At 24.7% G+C, this 23,067-nt stretch overlaps 2 long non-coding RNA genes across 2 annotated transcripts; both read right to left on the reverse strand.

Annotated features, from left to right (window-relative positions):
• Positions 1 to 11,409: 11,409 nt before the first annotated feature.
• LOC139770352 (uncharacterized) lies at positions 11,410 to 15,209 on the reverse strand. Its single transcript, XR_011717720.1, has 5 exons — positions 15,136 to 15,209; positions 14,054 to 14,196; positions 13,234 to 13,414; positions 12,282 to 12,466; positions 11,410 to 12,181 (listed from the first exon to the last, which is right to left on the reverse strand). It is a non-coding gene; the product is annotated as an uncharacterized lncRNA (long non-coding RNA).
• Positions 15,210 to 16,669: 1,460 nt separating this feature from the next.
• On the reverse strand, positions 16,670 to 21,342 carry LOC139770353 (uncharacterized). The gene is made up of 8 exons (XR_011717721.1): positions 21,312 to 21,342; positions 20,235 to 20,486; positions 19,495 to 19,687; positions 18,904 to 19,073; positions 18,280 to 18,448; positions 18,004 to 18,178; positions 17,156 to 17,348; positions 16,670 to 17,047 (listed from the first exon to the last, which is right to left on the reverse strand). It is a non-coding gene; the product is annotated as an uncharacterized lncRNA (long non-coding RNA).
• Positions 21,343 to 23,067: the final 1,725 nt, after the last annotated feature.

A 23,067-nucleotide genomic window follows, 5' to 3' on the forward strand; every position in this document is an offset into this window, starting at 1 on the left:
TTTTTATTCTTTTAGATTGTGATATGATATCGCTTTCTTATGTACGCCCTCTTTTTTAATAAATATCAAGATTATACAGGATTTGGCTCTTTGTCAATCTATTTTGCAATTTAAATTTCTCCATATGAACAGATATTTCTATTTGCCAACAATTTAATTTAGATAGATAACTAAATCTGTTTCAACATTTATGAGATCCTATCCACTTTACTCTCTAAATCAGAGGATATAATTATAAAAGTTATCCTTGTGTGTAATGAGCACGATGTCTTTGCAAGTTATGAGCTGCAGTCATGATAAAGAATATATATTGTGTAGGTATATGTATAATCCGTCGAATATGCATACAAGACAGTATTTTAAATTATAATACAAATATTTGTAAAATATTTAAATACATATACATGTAAATATATATCTCCCCAGATGATCAATATTATAGGTAATGTAATATGCATAAGTTGTCTCATGATTACATATTAGAGGTATATTACAAGTATTGTTGTCAATACTTCGCGATGCCGATTGGTTCTCTCACTGCGCTTACTTCATAAACATCTGTCATGTCGTATATTTTGACAGTTTTGTGTATCAAAGGGCTAATATTGTAATGTAATAGATAAATAGCGCGCGAGTAGCGCATGTCTGTGATGTCTGGTATATAAAATATCTTGTTTTTTTATTTTTTCTATATCCCTGTTAGTTACAGGAATAATTTTTTGCTTTGACTTATATATATGATGTTTTTTACAATGGCATAGCAGCTTAATCTTAAGCTATCTAGCCCTTCGTAACATTTTAGCTGGAGCAAAAAAATTACTTTTAAAAGCAAAAAATAGCAAATAATTAGCAAATTATTTCCATATAATATATTCCAAATAAAATTTTTTGTGTTCTGATAATTTGGCTTAGATAGCTGACTATACCTTACACATTAGTACTGTAAATTATAGTATTGTACATTATTAAATATAATTACTTTTACCAACAATGAATATTATTTATCAGTAAGAAATATCTCAATGACATGTGAATAAATTATTTACTTAGATATTTGTTAATGTTTATATTTATATTAGAATTTGTTACAGAGAGAGCACATAAGTAATGATATAAATGTCTTATAAAAATAATTATGCATAATTTTAATGCACGATTTGCTTATTAAAATATATATTTTCTGAATTAAAAAAAGATACTTATATATATTCACAGTTTGATGCATATATATAAATAATGTATACATATATATATACGTATGTACATATGTACATACACATACATACACACATATCACACACATATAAACACTCATATTAATACTCATATAATATATACTTATATATTTAATAATGAGTATGTACATATATATATATATATATATATATATATATATATATATATACACTCATTAAATTAATATGGATATACATACGCGTGTGTGTATGTGCGTACATTAAATATAATTGTATGTATGTACATATGTATGTATATATGCCATATAATTTGATATATTGTATTAAAATCACTCTTACTATAGCTGCTAAATTTTAATATTATTAATCACTGTACAAGAATATAAATAACGATAAATTATGCTTTTGTTAACGCCATTAACTTAGTCAAATTAGTTTTTAATTTATTAGTAATGGCAGAAATTATCTCCCATTAAAAATTTTTTATGATTAAAATAATAATTAACTAATTATAATTTAGACATATTTTAGAGTCCAATTTTAGTTTAGAAACAAATTTGACTTTTGTAATATTAACGGCGTTACAAATTATATAAACTTATTTTTGATTGAAAATTTATTTATAAATAATGATATAAAATATAACAATTTGAATAATAATTAAATAACTTTAACTTCAATTTTAACTTTAACTAAGAAAAAATTATAGATTTCACTAGTATTCTTAGAGTTTACTTATATGTTTTAATAAATTTATAATTAAACTATTGTCAAAATTTTACTATTGTCAGAATTCTACTACTGAATAAATTTTTTTACTTATTAGATAAAAAATTAAGATAATAGTTCTTACTTTATATTAATATAGATTTATATTTAATAAATTGAAAGCTTGTAAACTAAAATTAGAAGGTTGTTAAAATCAAAGTTATTTATTTATCATGAGATTAATTTTATTTTCGTCATTTATAACTTCTTTGTAACGGAAATTTTAATACTTAAATTTCCAAAAATTTAGAATTACTATATTAATTTAATAGCGATTTTTATTATTATGGTATTCATTAATTTGTAAATTTGTTAAGAAATGTCATATTTTATATAAGCAAATTGTACAGAAATTGCATTGTCCAGGCTTACATAATTTATTTTATAATTAATTATCACAGTAATGTTACTGATTGTTATGAAATATGTATAAGACGTACTATGAAATTCGTAATAACAGTATTGTTTGCAATTAAATCTGGTTCTCCAATTTGTTTGGTGACTCGTTTAGCAACTGTCAAGAATAGATTGTTGATAATGTTAGTAATTTATGTATAAAAAGCAAAGAAGATTTTTGATACGCTATATTTTAGTTATAGTACACATTTTACTTCTTGCATATTTTACTCACAGTATATACTTCGTCTTGTATTTGTCTTATATGGAGAAAAACTCGATTTCATATTTCTTGTAGGTACACTCTATCAGGTGTTTTTAATATTTTTGTACAAAGAGAAACATGACAAAACCAAAAGACGAAATGCCATAATTTTCTGAAGAAGGCATAGATGTTCCGTATACAATAAATAACGTCACCGTATCTAATACAAAAAAATTTTTCATTATTTTTATGAAAGATCTAGTAACATTGCGAACAGATTATTGAAGATAAAGATAATAAGTTGCATATGCAACTGTTGCAGTAATGAATTATAAAGAAACTTGAAGTATTAGTAAAAGTTATTGGTGCTTTCATACAATTAATTAGAAAAAATTAAACAGAATATGATATTGGTTTTTTTAGGGGGAAGTTGCAGGGAGAGAAGCAGATTTCCTCCCTCGTTTATTATACATGTACTATTTTTACATACTAGTAGTTATTTATGTCTTACGTTATATGAGCACTGACAATGAGAATAACTGTTATATTTTTTGAACATTCTTTCGTTAACAACTTTTTAATGAACAATGAGCAACGGCTACCTAGATCCTTTTGAAGATTATTCAGAAGAATGATCTTTGTAATATATGACAAAATCATTGGAGGTGCCTTCCTTAAACAGGAGTTTTACCTCTTGAAATATTAGTAGAAATTACTGCTGTTTTCATACAATAAATTAGAAAAATTTAAACAGGATAAAATAACATGTTGAAATCTGGTGTAAATTTTATACTTTTTGATGTAATTACATATTTTCTTTGTATTAATTGATTTATCAAAAGAAAAAGAAACACACAGTGTGTTATTTACTTATAATGACTTATAGTGATTGTTTAAAAATTTAAAATGACTGTTGTGTTCAAATTTTAAAATGTCTACGTTTTTAAGGCCAATATCTTTACTTATTTAAAGATATGCTTACTAGAGTATCTAACTGATAACTTGTCAGTACAAATAATTATTATAATAAATTAAAATTTGTAAATTTAATGAATAAATATATTTTATGGTACTATCATTATTCTCATTAATCTTTAACTTTACAATTACTTTTTACAATGTTAAAAATTTTATTATTTATTAATTATTTATTTTCTTTACGTAACAAACATTTAACTTGTCGAAAGTATTAGTAGAAGTTTAATATTATTTCAAACTTCCGGGGATTTATTTGACTTACTCGTAATAAGTAATTAAAACTGCAAATATAACAAAGAATATATCGATGAATATAATTAATGTTTTAATTGTATTCCTTAATTCCATTATTTCTATACTCTTGTCATTTAATAATTCTTCGTAATGTTGATTATCTATTGGTGTTGATGTCACATTTTTTATTGTATCTAGAGTAAAAATATCTTATAATTAGTAACACCTACTTACTAAGAGATTAAGTTTGTTAGTGATAAATATCTATCATTTGAGAATATTTTTAATTTTTTTAAAAGTAAAAATTTATTACGAGAGAATAAGTTTGCCTAATAAATTAAAGCAAGTTTATTCAAGTGAGCCTTGTTACTCCAGTATTAAAGCAATATTGTTAAGAATAAAATTTTTTTATAATATATTTTTAATTTTTGTTTAATTTTGTTTATAATTTAATTATTTACTATAAGTATTATTATAAATTACAAGAAGAGTAATTGTAATTCTAATTATTATGTAATTCTATTCTTTTTAGTATTTAAACATAATAGTTTGCAATATAAATGACAAATAGTTATAATTTTTAGTCTTTTTTTATGAATTTTTTTTTATTATTTTATATATAAATATTGCAATTACATAGCTGTATGATAGATGATAGTTGCATGTATATTTGTAGCAACATGAATTATCTTACCGATGATTAAAATTGTAAAGATAATGGCCTGTAATAATCGTACCATAATGTAAAATTTCAGTTATTTGACTCCTTGTCTCTTCCAGAGAGCTTAACTAAACCAAGATGCTCTTTACCCAGTTCTTAGAATCGTAATCAATATAGCGATGCTGTATGAAACGTCTGAAATTAACAGTCTGATTATTTTTGAGTCACGTATATAGGTATAATATGATATAAATTCGAGAGATAAATTCGAAGAAAGAAAGTCAAAGAAGATGAGATTGACAACAGAATATTCATTACAGAATAACATAACTATAAAATGTAACAGGGATACAGGACAGAAGAAAATAAGATTATAGTTTAAACTTTACTTTAATTCGGGATACAATAAACTTTTTTATAAAATACGGCTATATTCATAACTATAATTAAAAGAATGAAATTATTATGGTAATTATAAGAAAGACACAAATGTAAAAATTGAAGTTGAGGAGTTTACAATTAATAATAAATAACTAGTAATGCTATATTTGTACAAGGAATATAGGATGTTTATACACTTTAACTGACAAAAGGTCACGCGAATTAAAAAAAAAAGAAATGTCACGTAACGTTTTTAATCATCTTATTAGATAATTCTCACAAAGTCAATAGTACATATGATTAACTATACTGCATGCATGTACTATGAACAATTATTACAGATACAATTATTAGTTACATTTCTTTTTGAAGCGAGCTGTCAATGATACATTTTAAGAATAATAATCGATCTCGTCATCAATTTTACATTGACTCTATCATTACAGTACAATAACGCGCGACTACAACAATAAAATATCAAAATTTAAAGGAATATAGACAATTAATGACTAATGGTATTAGTGAATTTTGAAAGAGAGGACACTGCAGTATATCACGGTAATCCGGAAAGAAAGGATTCATTGTTCCTTGATTGGAATGCATTGTTTATACATATATTAATAACTTTTTACAACAAAGATTGCAACAGATAACAGCAAAACTCTCAAACACAAAGCATTATAAAAATTAGGCATTATAATTAATATATCAAAATGTTATTTGTTTGACTGCACAAAAATTATAGTTGGAAATATGATAATATTAATTTATGTACTTTACCAACTTACCAAGTAGATTCGCTTGTCTCTACGTTGTTTGATCTTAGTGACACGATGACAAATGAATAATAAATATTTAGTCCATAAGAGATATAGGTACTTATTCCTTAGAGCTAATTGGTCCATTCTTACGAATTTCATTGGTTATCAATTTTCCATATGAAATTCTTTACTTCTAAACGCTTGCGGGTTACAGTATCTCTGTCTTTATTATAAAAGTAATGGAAATTATGTAAGACTTTATTATATATTTAACTACTTGCATATTTCTTTAGTATTTTGAAAAGCAATGAATATTTCCATTTGTTGACAATCCAAGCCGGTAGTTAACGCAGTCCGTTTCTTTATTCTTTTTTAAACCAAATTTTTAATTTTAAACCTAACCTAACCTAACCTAACTCGATAGGTTAAAAAAAGTGACTTACACCACTATGGCTTTAACCCCTCCATATATACTGTAAAATAATTAAATATAAATATCTCTAGATGGTCAATGTAATACTTTATGTACTTTAAGCTGTTATAGAACTGCATATTAATATTGTTAGTATATACATTAGTATTGTTTGTTATTTGTCATTAATATAATTACTTTTACGATTATTGCTAGTTAAGCTTACGATAGTATTTTTTGTGTAATATGCTTTCATAATACATAAATAAATTATTAATTGAAAGATTCGTTAATGTTTATATTTGTTACAATTTGTTACAGAGGAAGCAATTGTAGCGTATAAATAATGATATAACAATATGAGAAAATGTAAAATTTATTTATGATATATTTTAACTTACATAATTAAATTTATAATGCATTTATTTTATATAAAGAAATAGAAATAATTAGCTCAACAAGTTAACTATGTTTAATTTATGTTTAACTTAGTTAAGCTAATTATTGAAGTTAGCTTGTTAAGGTATCAAGATAACTTGACAAGTTAACTTTAACACAACTATAATGCATTAAAAAGAAGGAACTATATAATATAATTATAATTTAAACACATTAAAATCCAATTTTAGTTTACAAACAAATTTGGCTTTTGTAATATTAACGGTGTTATAAATTATATAAACTCATTTTCAATCAAAAATTTGTTTATAAATGATTATATAAAATATAACGGTTTTAGTAATAACTAAGCAACTTCAACTTTGGCAATAATTATAGATTTTAATTGTATTTTTAGAATTTACTTATATATTTTAATAAGTGTAAAGCTAAATTATTGTCAATTTAATGCCAAATAAAATTTTTTACTTATTAGATTATTTATTACATTAAAATTTAAGATTTTTTTTACATACATCATTAAAATTACAAAATCATTGCTTTTTCGCTCGTTCAAAATGCTTCGTCAAGACTTATGATATTCATAATTAATTGTTACAGCAATATTACTGATCGTTAAATATATATACGTCGCAGAGATTTCATAACTTGTTTTTTTGCAAAATCCTTAGGAAGTAGACAAGAAATTGAGGTATTGTGGAATAAATAAAAATTACAAAATCTTACTAGTGATTTTGCAAAATCCTAGGTTCGGTTTGTGAAATTGTGAGTTAAAATTTTTATTAATTTATATCTGTAAATATATTACAAAATTTGTAATATATTACAAAATTACCTTTATAAATATCAATATAAATATATAAATTTATATTTATATTTTTATATATTATATTTGTACTTATATTAATAATTTTTATTTATTCCACAATATCTCAGTTTTTTTAAATTACCTAAGGAATTTAACAAAAAAACGATTTACACGAAATCCCTGTCAACATGACCTACATATACATATAAGACATTATGAGATTCACAATAAAATTGTTATTGTTTGTAATTAAATTTGCAATAACATCGTATTGTTTGTAATTAAATTTGATCTTCCAATTTATTTAGCGACTCGTTTGGCAACTGTTAAAAACAGATTGTAATAATTAATAATTTATGTATAAAAAGCAACGAAGATTTTTAATACTCTTATGTCTCTTTTCGTTACAGTATATTTTATTCTTTGCATATTTTACTTACATTATATATTTCTTCTTGTATTCCTTACACATGATGAAGCTCAATTTCTTGTACTCTATTAGGTGTTTCTATTGTATGTGTACTTAAAAAAACACGAAAAAGCCAACGAATAAAACAATGCCATTGGTTTCTGAAATAGGTACACATCTGCCGTATACAACGAAACTCACAATTAGTACATCTAATAGAAAAAATTTATATTATTTTTATAAAGGATCTAGTAACATTGTGAAAATATTAATGAAAATAATGATGATAAATGTGTTCAATAAATTATAAAAGAGACTTGAAATATAAGTAGCAGTTACTGGCGCTTTAACACAAACAATTGGAAAAAATTAATCAGAATAAGATAATATTTTGGAAATTTGATGTAAAATTTGCCACTTTTTTGATGCAGTTATATATTTTTTTATATTAGTTGATTTATCGAGGGAGAGAGAAACTTCTTTACTTATAATCTATATGTTTTAAATCCAATATCTTTTTTAAAAATATGTTTACTATAGAGCATAGAGTAATTAATTGATAATTTGTCTTGACAAATAATTATTATTTTGAATTAGACTTTGTTAATGTAATGAATAAATTTACTAAATGCTACTCTCTCTCTCTATATATATATATATTATTCTAATTAATCTTTAACATTATATTTACTGTTTACAATACTAATATTATTTTGTTATTTATTATTGTAATTATTTATTTTTTGACATTACAAACATTTAACTTGTCGAAAGTATTAGTAGAATAGTTAATATTATTTCAGACTTTCGGGGATTTTTCTTTAAATTTTCTTTGTAATTGTTTTGAATTTAATATTAATGTCATCGTATTAAATATATGCAATTTAGAAATAATATAATTCAATACATTGTGAGATAAAATCCATAGTGATGCAAGTCAAAGTTTTTAAACTATTGACTCATGTGCATAGATGCAATTATATATTATATTATATATTATATAGATTGCATCTATCCACTCGAGTCAATATTTTAAAAAATTTGTCTTACACTGCTATGGCTTTTACCCTTCCATATAGAATTGTAAGTATATGTATATGTTAAGAGAATTTGACTTACTTGCAATAAAAAATTAAAAGTAAAAATATAGCACCGGTTACAAGGAAGGATATAATAGATGAGACGATTGCACCCAATATTATATATATATTTACAGGTGTTTTATTCATACTGTCAATAGTCGTTTCGTCGTAATCTTTATCTAGCGTATCTCTGATTGACATTGATGTCACATTTGTTATGGTGCCTGTAGAGTAATAATATTTTATAATTAGTATAACATTTACTTATTGAAATAGTAAGTTTGTTAGTGATAAATGTTTTGTCATTTTAGAATGTTTTTTATTTTCTTAAGAATAAAAATTTATTATTGTAATTATTTAGAGAATAAGTTGCTTAATAAACTACTTTTAAATCAATATTATTAACAATTAGAATTTCTTCATGATATATTTTTAATATTTTAATTATTAAATGAAATAGAAATAAATAGATAATTTAATGCGCGTATTTATTTTATTGTACTATTGTACTATATAAGTAAAATAATTAAATTACAAAAAGAATAATTGCATAATTATAATTATGTAATTCTATTCCTTAAATATTTTATACATAATATAATAGTTTACAATGATAAATAATTTTTTACCTTTTTATTAAAAAATTTTTTCCAATTATTTTTAAATAAATATTACTTTCATATAGCTATGTCTTAGAGTGCATATAAGTATATATGTAGCAATATAATTATCTTACCGATGATTAAAACTGCAAAGATCATGGTCTGTAATAATTGCATCATAATGTGAGATTTGAATTATTTAACTTTTTGCCTTTTTTCAGAGAGCTTAACTAAACAAGGATGCTCTTCACCAGGTTTTTAGAATCGTGATCAATATCGCGATGTGCTATATGAATTGCCTGAAATTAATAATTTGATTATTTTGGAGTTACATATATATAGATACAATATACAATACGATATGAATTCGAGAGATGAATTCGAAGAAAGGAAGTCAAAGAAGATGACATTGAGAACAATATTCATTACATAATAAAATGACTATAAAATATAGCGGGATAGAGAAGACAATAAGATTATTTAAACGTTACTCAAAAATTCGGTATATAATAATTTTTTTCTAAAATACCGCTAATCTTATACTATAATTAAAAGAATAAAATTATTACGATATATATAAGAATGACATAAACGTAAAATAAAAGAAGGAAATTTACAGAATTTACATTAATAATAAATAACTAGTAATGTTAATTGCAGGAGGAAACTGGGATGTTTACCTATACATATTACGTGAAAAAGCGTCTTTTCACGCAAATTAAATGAAGTGTCGCGTAACGTTTTTAGTCATTTTATTAGATTTTCTCACAAAATTTGTCAATAATATATGCGATTTTAACGGATGCTTGTACTATAGATGTTCGTACTATGAACATTTATTATAGGTACAATTATTGATTACATTTCTTTTTAAAAGCGGATTGTCAATTATACATTTCTTAAGGATAATCGACCTCATCATGAATTTTGCATTGATTATACTGTTACAGTATGATAACGCTTAATTACAACAATAAAACATCAAAATTTAGAGAAATATATGACAATCAATGGCATTAGTATCGATGAGGTTATAGAGAGCAAAGACACTTTAGTAATTCACAAAAAAGTCACCAAAGATGATGCATTAAAAAAATTGAGCATAATAATTAATATATCAAGATATTATTCGTTTGGCTGCGCAAGAATTAGTTGGAAATATGATAATATCAATTTATTTACTTTACCAAGTAGACTCGCTTGTCTCTACGTTATTCGATCTTACATGACACAGTGACAAATGAATAATAAATATTTAGTACGTCCATAAAAGATGTACTTTTCCTTAGAGAGCTCATTGGTCCATTCCTACGAACTTTATTGGTTATCGATTTCCTATATGAAATTCTTTATTTTTAAATGCTCGCTGGTTATATCCGTATCGCTGTCTTTATTATAAGAGTAATGGAAATTATATAAGACTTTATTATACTTTAACTGCTTGCTATTATAAAAAAACGATTTTTTTAATATTTTGAAGAACAATGGATATTTCCATTCGTCGACAATCCAAGACTGTCGTTAACGCAGTTTATTTCTATATTTTTTAAATCAAACTTCTATTTCATTACAATAGAAATTATTTGAAGAAGTCGTTAAGTTTTTCTTTGGTAACAGTATGCGCAGACAAAACGTTTATTTATATACAATATATACAGTTATGTAGCCAGTGCTATTATTTTGTACATAACTGTATACGTATGTGGTTCAATGTATAAATTTGAAAAGTATTTGATAACGAGATTCCGTAAGCATTGATGATATCAAGCTGTAGATACTCATACAAGCTGTTATCCCTCGATTATGCACACGGATGTTTTAAATTCTAATATATATGTATATATTGTAAAGTAATTAAATATAAATGTACACAACACACACACACGCACATACATATATATAGATATATAGAATCTAGATGATCAATGTAATACTTTACGTACTTTAAGCTGTTACAGGATTGTATATTAATATTGTTAGTACACATTAGTATTATTCGTTATTTGTCATTATAATTACTTTTACCAACAATTATCGTTAATCAAGCTTGCAATAATATTTTTTGTATAAGGTACTTTTATAATACATAAATAAATTACTAATAATAAGTTGAGAGATTGAGTCAATGTTTATATTTGTGTTACAATTTGTTACAGAGAAAGCAGTTATGGCGTAAAAACGATGATAAAAATGTGAGAAAATTTAAGATTTATTTACAATACTTTTTAACTAGATTACATAATTAAATATATAATGCATTCACAGATAGCAGAGTGACGTCAAATGACGTATTAATAACGTCTTAATGACGTCTCTAACGTCAATAAAACGTCATTAAGATGTCTTTAGACGTCATCCTGCTACCTGTATTGATTTTATATAAAGAGATGAAAGTAATTAGCTGAACAAGTTAACTATGTTTAATTTGTTAAGCTAATTATAAAAGTTAACTTATTAAGCTGACAGTATAATTTAATAAGTTAACTTTAGCGCAATTAACTATAATGCATTAAAGGAAGAGATTTAAAATTTATTTACATTTGAATCTAAAAATTATTGAGGAAAAACTACTTGTTACTAAATTGACCAATTAAGAACTTCTTGTCAAATTGTCAGACATGTTAAAATATTCTTCTAAAATTATATATGAATGAAACAAAAGTATGTTGTTTCTTTATTGTTTTTATGTTATTGTTTATGTTTTATGTTTTTAAGTATAATATGCCATCATATTAATTAAAATTGTCCAATTTTACTTATAGTTTATTTCGTAATTTATCATTCCAGCAATATTTACCGATCGTTACGGCACGTACTTGGAGCATTACAATTTGCAATAGCATTACCGTTTGTAATTATACATGTTGTCAAACTTGTTTACAACGGCAGCTGTAGAAACAGATTGTTGATAATATTAATAATTTGTACATAAAAAATAAATGAGGTTTTTGATACTCTGTATCTACGTTGTAATACAGATTTTACTCACATTATATATTTGGTCTTATATTTGTCGTATATGAAGAAGCTCGATTTCATACTTTTTATACTCTACCAGGTTCTAATATATTTGTACGAAGAAAAACTCGACAAAACCAAAGAACCAAATGGTGCCATAGGGGTCTGAACAAGCCACAGATTCGCCGTATACGACGAAACTCACAATCAGTACGTCTAATGGAAAACAAATTTTATTATTTTTATAAAGAATCAAGTAACATTGTGAATAGATTATTGAAGATAACTATGATAATAAATTTGATAATAAATTACGAAAGAAACTTGAAGTATTAATAACAATTACTGGTACTTTTACACAAGCAATTGGAAAAAATTAAAGAATAAGATAATATTTTGGAAAGGTGTAAAATTTTCCACTTTTTGATGCAGTTATATGTTTCTGATATATATTCTGTTATATATTCTGATTTGTTATATTTTTTTTATATTAGTTGATTTATCGAGAAAGAGAAAAACTTCTTTACTTATAATTTATATTTTAAGGCCGACATCTTTTTTAAAAATATGTTTACTATAGAGTATAGAGAAACTATTTGATAATTTGTCATGATAAATAATTATCTATTAATCTATTATTTTGAATTAGACTTTGTTAATGTAATGAATTAATTTACTAAATGCTACTATTATTCTAATTAATCTTAAACGTTACAATTACTGTTTACAATACTAATATTATTTTGTTATTTATTATTGTAATTATTTATTTTCTAACATTACAAACATTTAACTTGTCGAAAGTGTTAGTAGAAATTAGTATTATTTTAGACTTTTGGGGATTTTCCTTTAAATTTTCTTTGTAATTGTATAAATTTGAATTTAATATTAATGTCGTTGTATTAAGTATATGCAATTTAGAATTAATATATTTCATTATATAGAATTATAACATATGTACATGTTAAGAGAATTTGACTTACTTGCAATAAAAAATTAAAAATAGAAGTATAGCAGCGGATACATGAAAGGATACAATAAATGAGATAATTGCCCATTTTATGCATATTTTTGCAGGCACTTCATTTATTCTTTCAATAGTCTTGTTATAATCTTTATCCAGCTTATCTCTGATTGGCATTGATGTCATATTTGTTATGGTACCTAGAGAAAGTAATAATATCTTATAATTAGTAACTTCTATGCTTACTAATTAAAGATTAAGTTTAGTGACAAATGTTTGTCATTTTAGAATGTTTTTATTTTCTTAAGACTAAAAATTTATTACGAAAGAATAAGTAGCTTAATAAGTTATCTTTAAATGAATATTATTAACAATGGAATTTTTTTATGATATATTTTTAATATTTTAATTATTAAATGAAATAGAAATAAATAGATAATTTAATGCGCGTATTTATTTGATTGTACTATATAAGTGTAATAATTGAATTACAAAAAGAATAATTACAATTATTACGTAATTATATTTTTTTTAGTATTTTATACATAATAGTTTACAATGTAAATGATAAATAATTTTTTTATAGTCCATTTTTGTTAAAAATTATATTTCCGATTATTTTTATATGAATTTTATTTTTACATAGCTACCCAGACAGCACTATATTCAAAATCGGGACATAAGATGTCTTTTAGCCATCTTTTAATAAGACGTCTAAAAAATGTGTAAAAGACGTTTTTTAGACGTTTTATGTCCCGCTTTTGGACAATTGTGCTGTATGGGTATGTTTTAGAGTGCATGTAAGTATATCAATTTGTAGCAATATGAGTTAATCTTACCGATGATTAAAACTGCAAAGATCTGCAATAATTGTATCATAATGTGAGATTTAACTCTTTGTCTTATTCAGAGAGCTTAACTAAACAAGGACGCTCTTCACCCGGTTCTTAGAATCGTGATCAATATGTGCTGTATGAAATGCCTGAAATTAATAGTTTGGTTATTTTGGAGTCACATATATATAGATACAATACGATATGAATTCGAGAGATGAATTCGAAAAAAGAAAGTCAAAGAAGATGACATTGAGAACAATATTTATTACACAATAAAATAACAATAAAATATAACGGGGTATAACAGAGAAGGCAATAAGATTATGATTTAAATGTTAGTTAAAAATTCGGTATATAATCTTTTTCTAAAATACCGCTGTTCTTATTATTATAATTAAAAGAATAGAAATTATTAATATATATATATATATATATAAGAATGACATAAATGTAAAAATAAAAGAAGAGAATTTACAGTTGATAATAAATAATTAGGAATGCTATTTGCACGAAGAACTGGGATGTTTATGTACGTTACCTGGCGAAGGGTCACGCGAATTAAATAAAGTGTCGCGCAATTTTTGGTCATTTTAGATTTTCTCACAAAATTGTCAATAATGTATGATTAACGGTTGCATGTACTATGGATGCACGTACTATGATTTATTACAGGTACAGTTATTGATTATGTATTTTTTTAGAGGCGAGTTGTCAATTATATTTTTTAAGGATAATCGATCTCATCATCAATTTTGCATTGGCTATAGCGGTACAGTATAATAATGCTCAATTACAACAATCAAACATCAAAATTTAGAGGAATATATTACGATTAGTGACCACTAATATCGGAGAGGTTTGAGAGAAAAGACACTTCAGTAATTCGTCGTTCCTTGATTGCAATGTCTACATCTGTAGTGTCTACATATTAACAACTTTTTCTCAATAAAAATTCCAACAGATAACAACAAAGTTCTCAAAGACAAAGCATTAAAAAAATTGAGCATAATAATTAATATATCAAGATATTATTCGTTTGGCTACCTAAGAATTAATTGGAAATATGATAATATCAATTTACTTACTTTCCCAAGTAGACTTGCTTGTCTCTACGTTGTTCGATCTTACGTGACACGATGACAAATGAATAGTAAATATTTAGTCTATAAGAGATATAGGTATTTATTCCTTAAGCCTTGTGTACACGATGCTAGAAATCGGTCCAAGTTCTCGATTCAAGTTCTCGAATAGAAGTAGTTGTACTTTGATGATTCTAGATAGCGTTATAGTCGAAAAATGTGGGGTTGAGAGCTGAGTATGAGCCTGGGCCGTGGAATATATATCTAGTATATATATAATTCTCTTTTCTTTTTATTTATCAAAGATTTATGAATGTTATATACATTTCCGTTGTCCAACGTTACATTGACCATCATTGACTAGCTATTTATAAAATAATAACGTTGGCAACATGGAATTGAATCGATAACTTGTACGGAAAAATGGGACAGGATGCATTTTCTACGAGATTTCTATTCGAGAAATTCATCCGAGTTGCCTGTGTACACGATTCGAGTTCTAGTAACTTTTTCTCGGACCGAGGACTCGAACCGATTTCTAGTATCGTGTACACAAGGCTTTAGAGCTAATTGGTCGATTCCTATGAACTTTATTGGTTATCAATATTACGTGCAAAATTCTTTATTTCTAAACGCTTGCATGTTACAATATCTTTATTATAAGAGTAATGGAAATTATGTAAGACTTTATTATATATTTAACTACTTGCATATTTCTTTAATATTTTGAAGAGCAATGAATATTTCCATTTATCGACAAACCAAGCCGGTAGTTAACGTAGTCTGTTTTTTTAAACTGAATTTTTACTTTGTTATAATAGAAATTATTTGAAGAAAATTGTGCAACTTTGTTAACTAGTATTAACTTGTTGGCTCGTTAAGTTTTTTTCGGTAACAGTCTGCACGGACAAAATATTTATTTATATATACGTATATACATATGTGGTCCAATGCATAAATTTGAAAAGTATTTGATGACGAGGTTTCGTAAAATATTGTAAATATTCCGTATATACTGTAAAATAATTAAATGTAAATATAGGTATATATTTCTAGAATTAGATACATAGATCATCAATGTAATACTTTACGTACTTTAAGCTGTTATAGAACTGCATATTAACATTGTTAGTACACATTAGTATTGTTTGTTATTTGTTATTAATCTAATTACTTTTACCAACGATTATTTTTAGTCAAGCTTGCAATAGTATTTTTTGTATAAGGTACTTTTATAATATATAAATAAATTACTAACAATAAGTTGAGAGATTGAGTCAATGTTTATATTTATGTATTACAATTTAATTGTTACAGAGAGGAAGCAGTTGTAGCGTATAAACAGTGATAAAAATGTGAGAAAATTTAAGATTTATTTACAATACATTTTGATTACGTAATTAATAATGCATTGATTTTATATTATAAAGAGATAGAAATAATTAGCTCAACAAGTTAATTATATTTAATTTGTAAAGCTAATTATAGAAGTTAACTTGTTAAGCTGACAGTATAATTTAACAAGTTAACTTTAGCGCAATTAACTATAATGCATTAAAAGAAAAGTTTTAAAATTTATTTACATTTAAATCTAAAAATTATTGAGGAAAAACTACTTTTTACTAAATTGATTTCACCGATTAAGAACTTCTTCAAACATTTTATACGGTTTAACAAATTTTCAGACATGCTAAAATATTCTTCTAAAATTATATATAAAAGAAACAAAAGTGTGTTGTTTCTTTATTATTTTTATGTTAAGTATAACATACCATTATACTAATTAAAATTGTCCAGTTTATTACGTAATTTATCACAGCAATATTTACTGATCGTTACGGCACGTATTTGAAGTATTACCTTTGTAGCATTATCTTTGGTAATTATACATGGTTGTTAAACTTGTTTACTGCGGCAGCTATAGAAACGGATTGTTGATAATACTAATAATTTATGCATAAAAAACAAAAAAGATTTTTGATGCTTTATATCTTCATTATAATCATTATATACATATTTTACTCACATTATCATTATTTTGTATTTCTTCTTGCCTTTGTCGAATATAGATAAGCTCCTTTTCCAATACTTGTATTCGAACAGGTATTTGAGGTATTTCTAATATGCGTGTACGAAGAATAACACGAAAAAACCAAAAGACGAAATAGCGCCATAGGTTTTTGAAGGAGGTATAAAATATCCGTATAAAGTCATACACCCTACATTAAATAAATAATAACTTCTATTATTTTTTATTAAAGATTTGATAATATTGTCACTATTGAAGATAATGATAATAAATGCGTGTAACAAATTATGAAAGAGACAACATGTTAATAGTAATTATTGATGCTCTTATACAATTAATTAGAAAAAAATTGACAAAAATAAGATATTTTGAAAGTCTGGCGACGTAGAATTTCTCCTCCTTTTTAACCTCTTAAAATCAATATCAATTGATTCACCGTAAAAGATAGAGAAATTTACTAATAATTTATTTTTTTGAAGTTGATATTTTTACTTATTTACAGTTATGTTTACTGTAGTAAGTAATAATTGATAATTTATTAGTATAAGTAATTATTATGACAAATTTGAGTCAAATTTAATTAATGCTACTAGCACTATTTCAATTAATCTTTAATTTCACAATTATTTTTTACACTTATTAACGTTATCTATTTTCTGATATTACACAGATCTATCTAGTTGAAATATTATGTAGTAGAGATTTATTGTTATTTTAAGCCTTCAGAATTTCCTTTAAATTTTCCTCGTAATTATGATGTATTAATTTTTTTTAGATTTGATATCAAATAAAATTAAATTTAATACGTATAATATGTATAAATGTAATAAGAGCATTTGACTTACTTGTAAATACAAATTAATATAATTAAGGCTATTATCGAAAAAATATATAGAAGAATTCCAGTCAGATGATCTCTTAGGGAATCCTTTTCTTGAATTTTTACTTTAGTGATGTCATCTTCTCTATCTGTATTATTCGCTAATACTGATATCACACACACAATTTTTGATACTGCATCTAATATAACAATTATATTTTGTCATTTGTAAGACCTACTCACTAAGAGATTTGATTTGTTAGCAATAAATATTATCATTTTAGAATATAAATTATCATACCAACGATTAAAATCACGAAGATAATAGTCCTTAATAATTTTCTCATAATGTAAAATTTATATAAAAGTAACGTAAAAGTTATTCAAATATTTATTTCTTTTAGAAAGCTTTACTTAGAATAGATTGTTCTTTGCTTTGTTCATAGAGTCATATATCCGTGATAAATTGCCTGAAATTTATAACGTTATATTATTTTAGATGTTACATATTATATGCCATATAAAATCAAAACGATATAAAAATGTATTCTATAATAAAGAAATTCAAGAAAGATTAAATTGACAGAAATATATTCATTTTAGAAGAAAATAAAATATGTATAGTATTGCTTACGTGTTACATATTGGATATCAATCATTTGATTAACAACAATTTTAAACTGAACAATAAATGTTAAATAAATTCGTAATAATATTTAGAGGTGTATTTAAGGGTTAAGCCCTATCTTAAAGTCCTATGCACGTTTGTACTTTTCTTTAGTTTAATAATGCATCTCAAATAAGCAATTTACTTATTTGCAATTATACTGCGGTTATATATATACAATACTAATTGTAAGTTACATAATATACAATTGTATTTGCTTTTATGTTTTACTTATTGTATATATTTTCCTTCTATTACGTTTTCCTTAATTCCTTTATGGTACAACAACTTCTTGCATTTCTTGCTCTTGGCGCGCTGGATGATGTTCACCGCGGTGTCCTCGAAAGTGAGAAAGTTGGCGAACAAAATAATTCCAATTAATTATGATAAAATTTCTGACCCGTCTTCCGGAAGAATACACAGTACACCTAATTAAATATATTTTTTAGAACTAGTAACATCGTAAATTATAAAAAAAATTCGTATTAAAATTGGAGGATAAAATTTTCTAAATTTATATTTCTTATAAATTTATTCGGCAATGAATAAAGGAACATTCTGTAACCTATACAAATAATATAATATAATTCATAAACTATAAAGGAAAAAAGATATATTGATACAGAAATGATATACATATAATTAGATTTAACAAGTATATAATTTCTTATCTGCAATTTATGATTAATTAAAAAATTGTTAAATAAAAGCATAATATTATTTCGTTTTGTACTTTCAATTTTTTTCTCAAAGAACCTATTTAGAAAACTTTGGATTAAAATAAAAGTGTACAAATTCTTTAAAATTAATTATATAAAACTATAAATACTTCAAAGGAATTTAATTTACCAACAATAGCACGATGTAATAAAACATAGGGCAAATAATATGCCTATAGTTACTAGTAACCAAATATAATCTAAATTCGGAAGCTTTCTCACTGTGACATCCGGATAGGTCCAAATTTTACGTTTTCTTTTTACATCATTCTTATTAAACGTATCCGTTGGTAAAAATATTGTCACAACTTCTGTTATAATAACTAGAACAATAACTGCAGATAGTGATTAATACTATTGGTTTTGATTATTATTGGTTATTGTTAGGAACATTAATTATATGTCTATTTCTAAAATATTTAATTTGTATTAAATATTTCTTACTTTAGAGAATTACAATTTTGTTAGAAATAAAAATTTAGTATAAATCAATTTAATTAATTTTATATGTATATGTGAGTATCTATGTACATGTATAGAAAATTTAATTCTCAGTAAATCAAGTTCTTAACAAGCTCTCGGCAAATCTATTTCTTAACAAGAAAATTTGTTCTTGATGGTTTCTATATTAATATTTTAAATATTAAAATAAATAAAATAAAAAATGTAATCTTTGTGTAAAATGTAAAATAAGATATATATATACAATACATACATGTATATATTATTTTATATTTTTAATTATTACCATTCAGTAAAGATATAAATATTATTATGCATATTTAAAATCTGTGATGAGAAATTAGCAAATGAATCGAATATATTATAACATTATCCTGTACATGTATATGATACTATCAATTTTCTTACTTGAAATCAAAATTGCAAAGGCAATTGTCCGTGATTGCACCATAATATAAAACACTGTTTAATGATTTTTCAAGAAAATTTAAGTTGTTGGAACAAGTAAGATAGATGAATTTTTCTTGATTCACTCAATCGTAATCACACGAAACAAGTAACATTATTATTTTATATCCTGGAGTCGAGAATATCAGCGCAATATTCCAATTATATAATATATAAAATCTTGTCTTATGGAATAATAGAGGTGTATGAAATCTAAAATAGTTTTGACAAAGTCCAATTAAGAAAAGTAATTATTAAAAGATAAACAAGAGGCCAAATTAATAATAAAATATAAAAAAAGAAGAAATTACAATTTGGATTGGATTAATGCTGTTAGTCGGTGTTCAATACGTAAGTAGTGTGAATTCCTCGCTAACCCGTAGGTGTTTATTATTATTAGGAGAATAATGTAAAATTTTAAAAATTTAATAACAATACTAGTCGAAAGAAGGAAAGAAGGTGAATGTTTACATACATTACCGTTGCTTGACAAAGTCATGAAAACTAAAAGAATTTTGAGTGTCACGAAACATACTTGGTTATTATTTCGCGAAAGATACTTGATTAGGAATACTTACAAGTGCATTAGAAGTGTATGATCAACGTGAATGCACTCATTATATATTTCTGTAATTCTGTATTTCTATAATTTATTATTATACAAATATTTCTAAGTTACATTAATCGCGAGACAATATTTATATTTTTTAGAGATAATTTCATCATTAATTTTGCGCTTGTGATAACACGAAATTGCAACAGTAAAACTTAGCGAAATTTAAGATAATGTACATAATTAATTCATAAGTAATGATCATCGATGAATTCTGAAAGGACGGACCACTGGTTATCATTCTGATTGATTGCAATGACTATATGTTATTTTATTACAACGGATAAAACAGTTGATGATAAAAGATTCGAGGATGTGACACTAAAGAAAAATTGGGTATAATAATTAACATCTTAAAATTACATTTGTCAGACTAAATGCAAAAATGAGTTAGAAACAAGATAATATTAATTTTTCCATCTTACCAAATAGGATACTCGTTACTCTGTAATCGTCCTCTACATATGATACAATGATAAGTGAGTAGCGAGTATTCAACTTATAAAGCCAGTGGCACACGGTGCATGTTTTCCTGCTGGATCGCTTGCAATCTAGTAAATTACTATAATTGCACCACTCAGCACTCAAGATTTCTAGTAATTTACTAGATCGCAAGCAATCCAGCCAATCCAGCAGGAAAACATGCTCCGTGTGCCGCTGGCTTAAGAGACGTATTCCTTAATGCTTATTGGTTTATTTGTATGAGCGCTATTGCTGTTAATTTTAAACTGTTTGTCCTTAAACACTCTTGAGACATAGTACCGCTGTTTTGCGTACATTTTTATTCTCAAAAGAGAATTTAAAATTATATAGAAATTTATTTTATTTAGCTGTGTTCTCACTTCTCTATGTGAATGTTTTCAATATTAGCAGATATTTCTGCTCGATAATCCAATCCAATTGTCAACGTGGCCTATTTCTTAAATATCTTGCCTTATATCAAAGAGAGATAGAAACTATATTCTATCGATTGTGCACAGGACATAGTTTTCTATTAAAATACACACATATGTGTGAAATAAATACATATATATATTTCCAAAGTGTCAGTATAAATAAATTATACAAAATCAATAAAAAATATTCATGTAATATCTACATTCCTATCATACAATTTGTTACAGATAAAGTTATCAAAAAATACAAAAGTGCAATATAAACGTGTCATAAATAGTCATTAATTTTAAGGCACAATACATTTGTCAAAATCTAATTATATATTTAATTAATACAAAATATTAAATAATCTACCGTTTATATATAAGTACTTATATTAATGTGATTTTATGTACTCGATTTATATGTATTGTCATTGTTAAATTTTAACGTTTTAAAAAGTAGACTTACTAAAAAATTCAATTTTTTACAAAAATCACATTGTTGGAAATATTGATCGTAGACCCAAACAAAGAAATACGTGTCTTCTCTTTTTCAGAATACTTTTTATACAAAAAAATTGCCGAAATTATTAAAGTAGGTCATAGGTCAGGATCAGAGAAATTTCACGAAAATTTTAGCGAGAGTGCCCTATATGTTTTCTATATTCCTATGCTTTCAAAAGTTCATAACTTCTAACTTGTATATCTCAACGAGAAAAAAATTGCACGTTGGCAAATAAACTTTAATTTTGAAGAAGAAGGATAATACTATATGAAGCTATCGGTTAAAATATAGAAAAATAATTTGTTCTTTCTGTAATATTTTCATAAATATAGCCAAAATCATTATTTTTGAAACATTTTACCCCATTTATTTAAAATATCTGATGCGATAGGCAATTTTTGTAACTAGATTCGTATCACAAACTTAAGTAGGGAACCATCTAATAATTCCCAAACAACAAAACCTCGCAGATCTGTGTAATTAATTCTCTGCGATATTAATGAATCAAAGTCGCTTTAATAATAAAAAAAGGCTTTATGTAATTTGTCAATAATTATATTTGCATTTGTATTGTACAAACAAAACAGTCAAAGTATATGTATGCATAAATAAAAATGTATTACGTAATTGTTAATTCTAATATAAGGTTTGCTTGTCGAAAGATACATATGCTGAATTAAAAACATGTAATGTAAATGTACCAATGCCTGGACACGTATATTATTTTAGTCCTTAAATAAGTTATAACGCGAATTAAAATCAAAGAATCAAAAATAAAAATATTTTTTTTGTATTATA

This window comes from Temnothorax nylanderi, unplaced genomic scaffold (genome assembly GCF_030848795.1).
Source record: "Temnothorax nylanderi isolate EJ_2023f unplaced genomic scaffold, tnyl_v1.0 TNYL_tig0029_pilon, whole genome shotgun sequence".
In the NCBI taxonomy this organism is placed as follows: domain Eukaryota; kingdom Metazoa; phylum Arthropoda; class Insecta; order Hymenoptera; family Formicidae; genus Temnothorax; species Temnothorax nylanderi.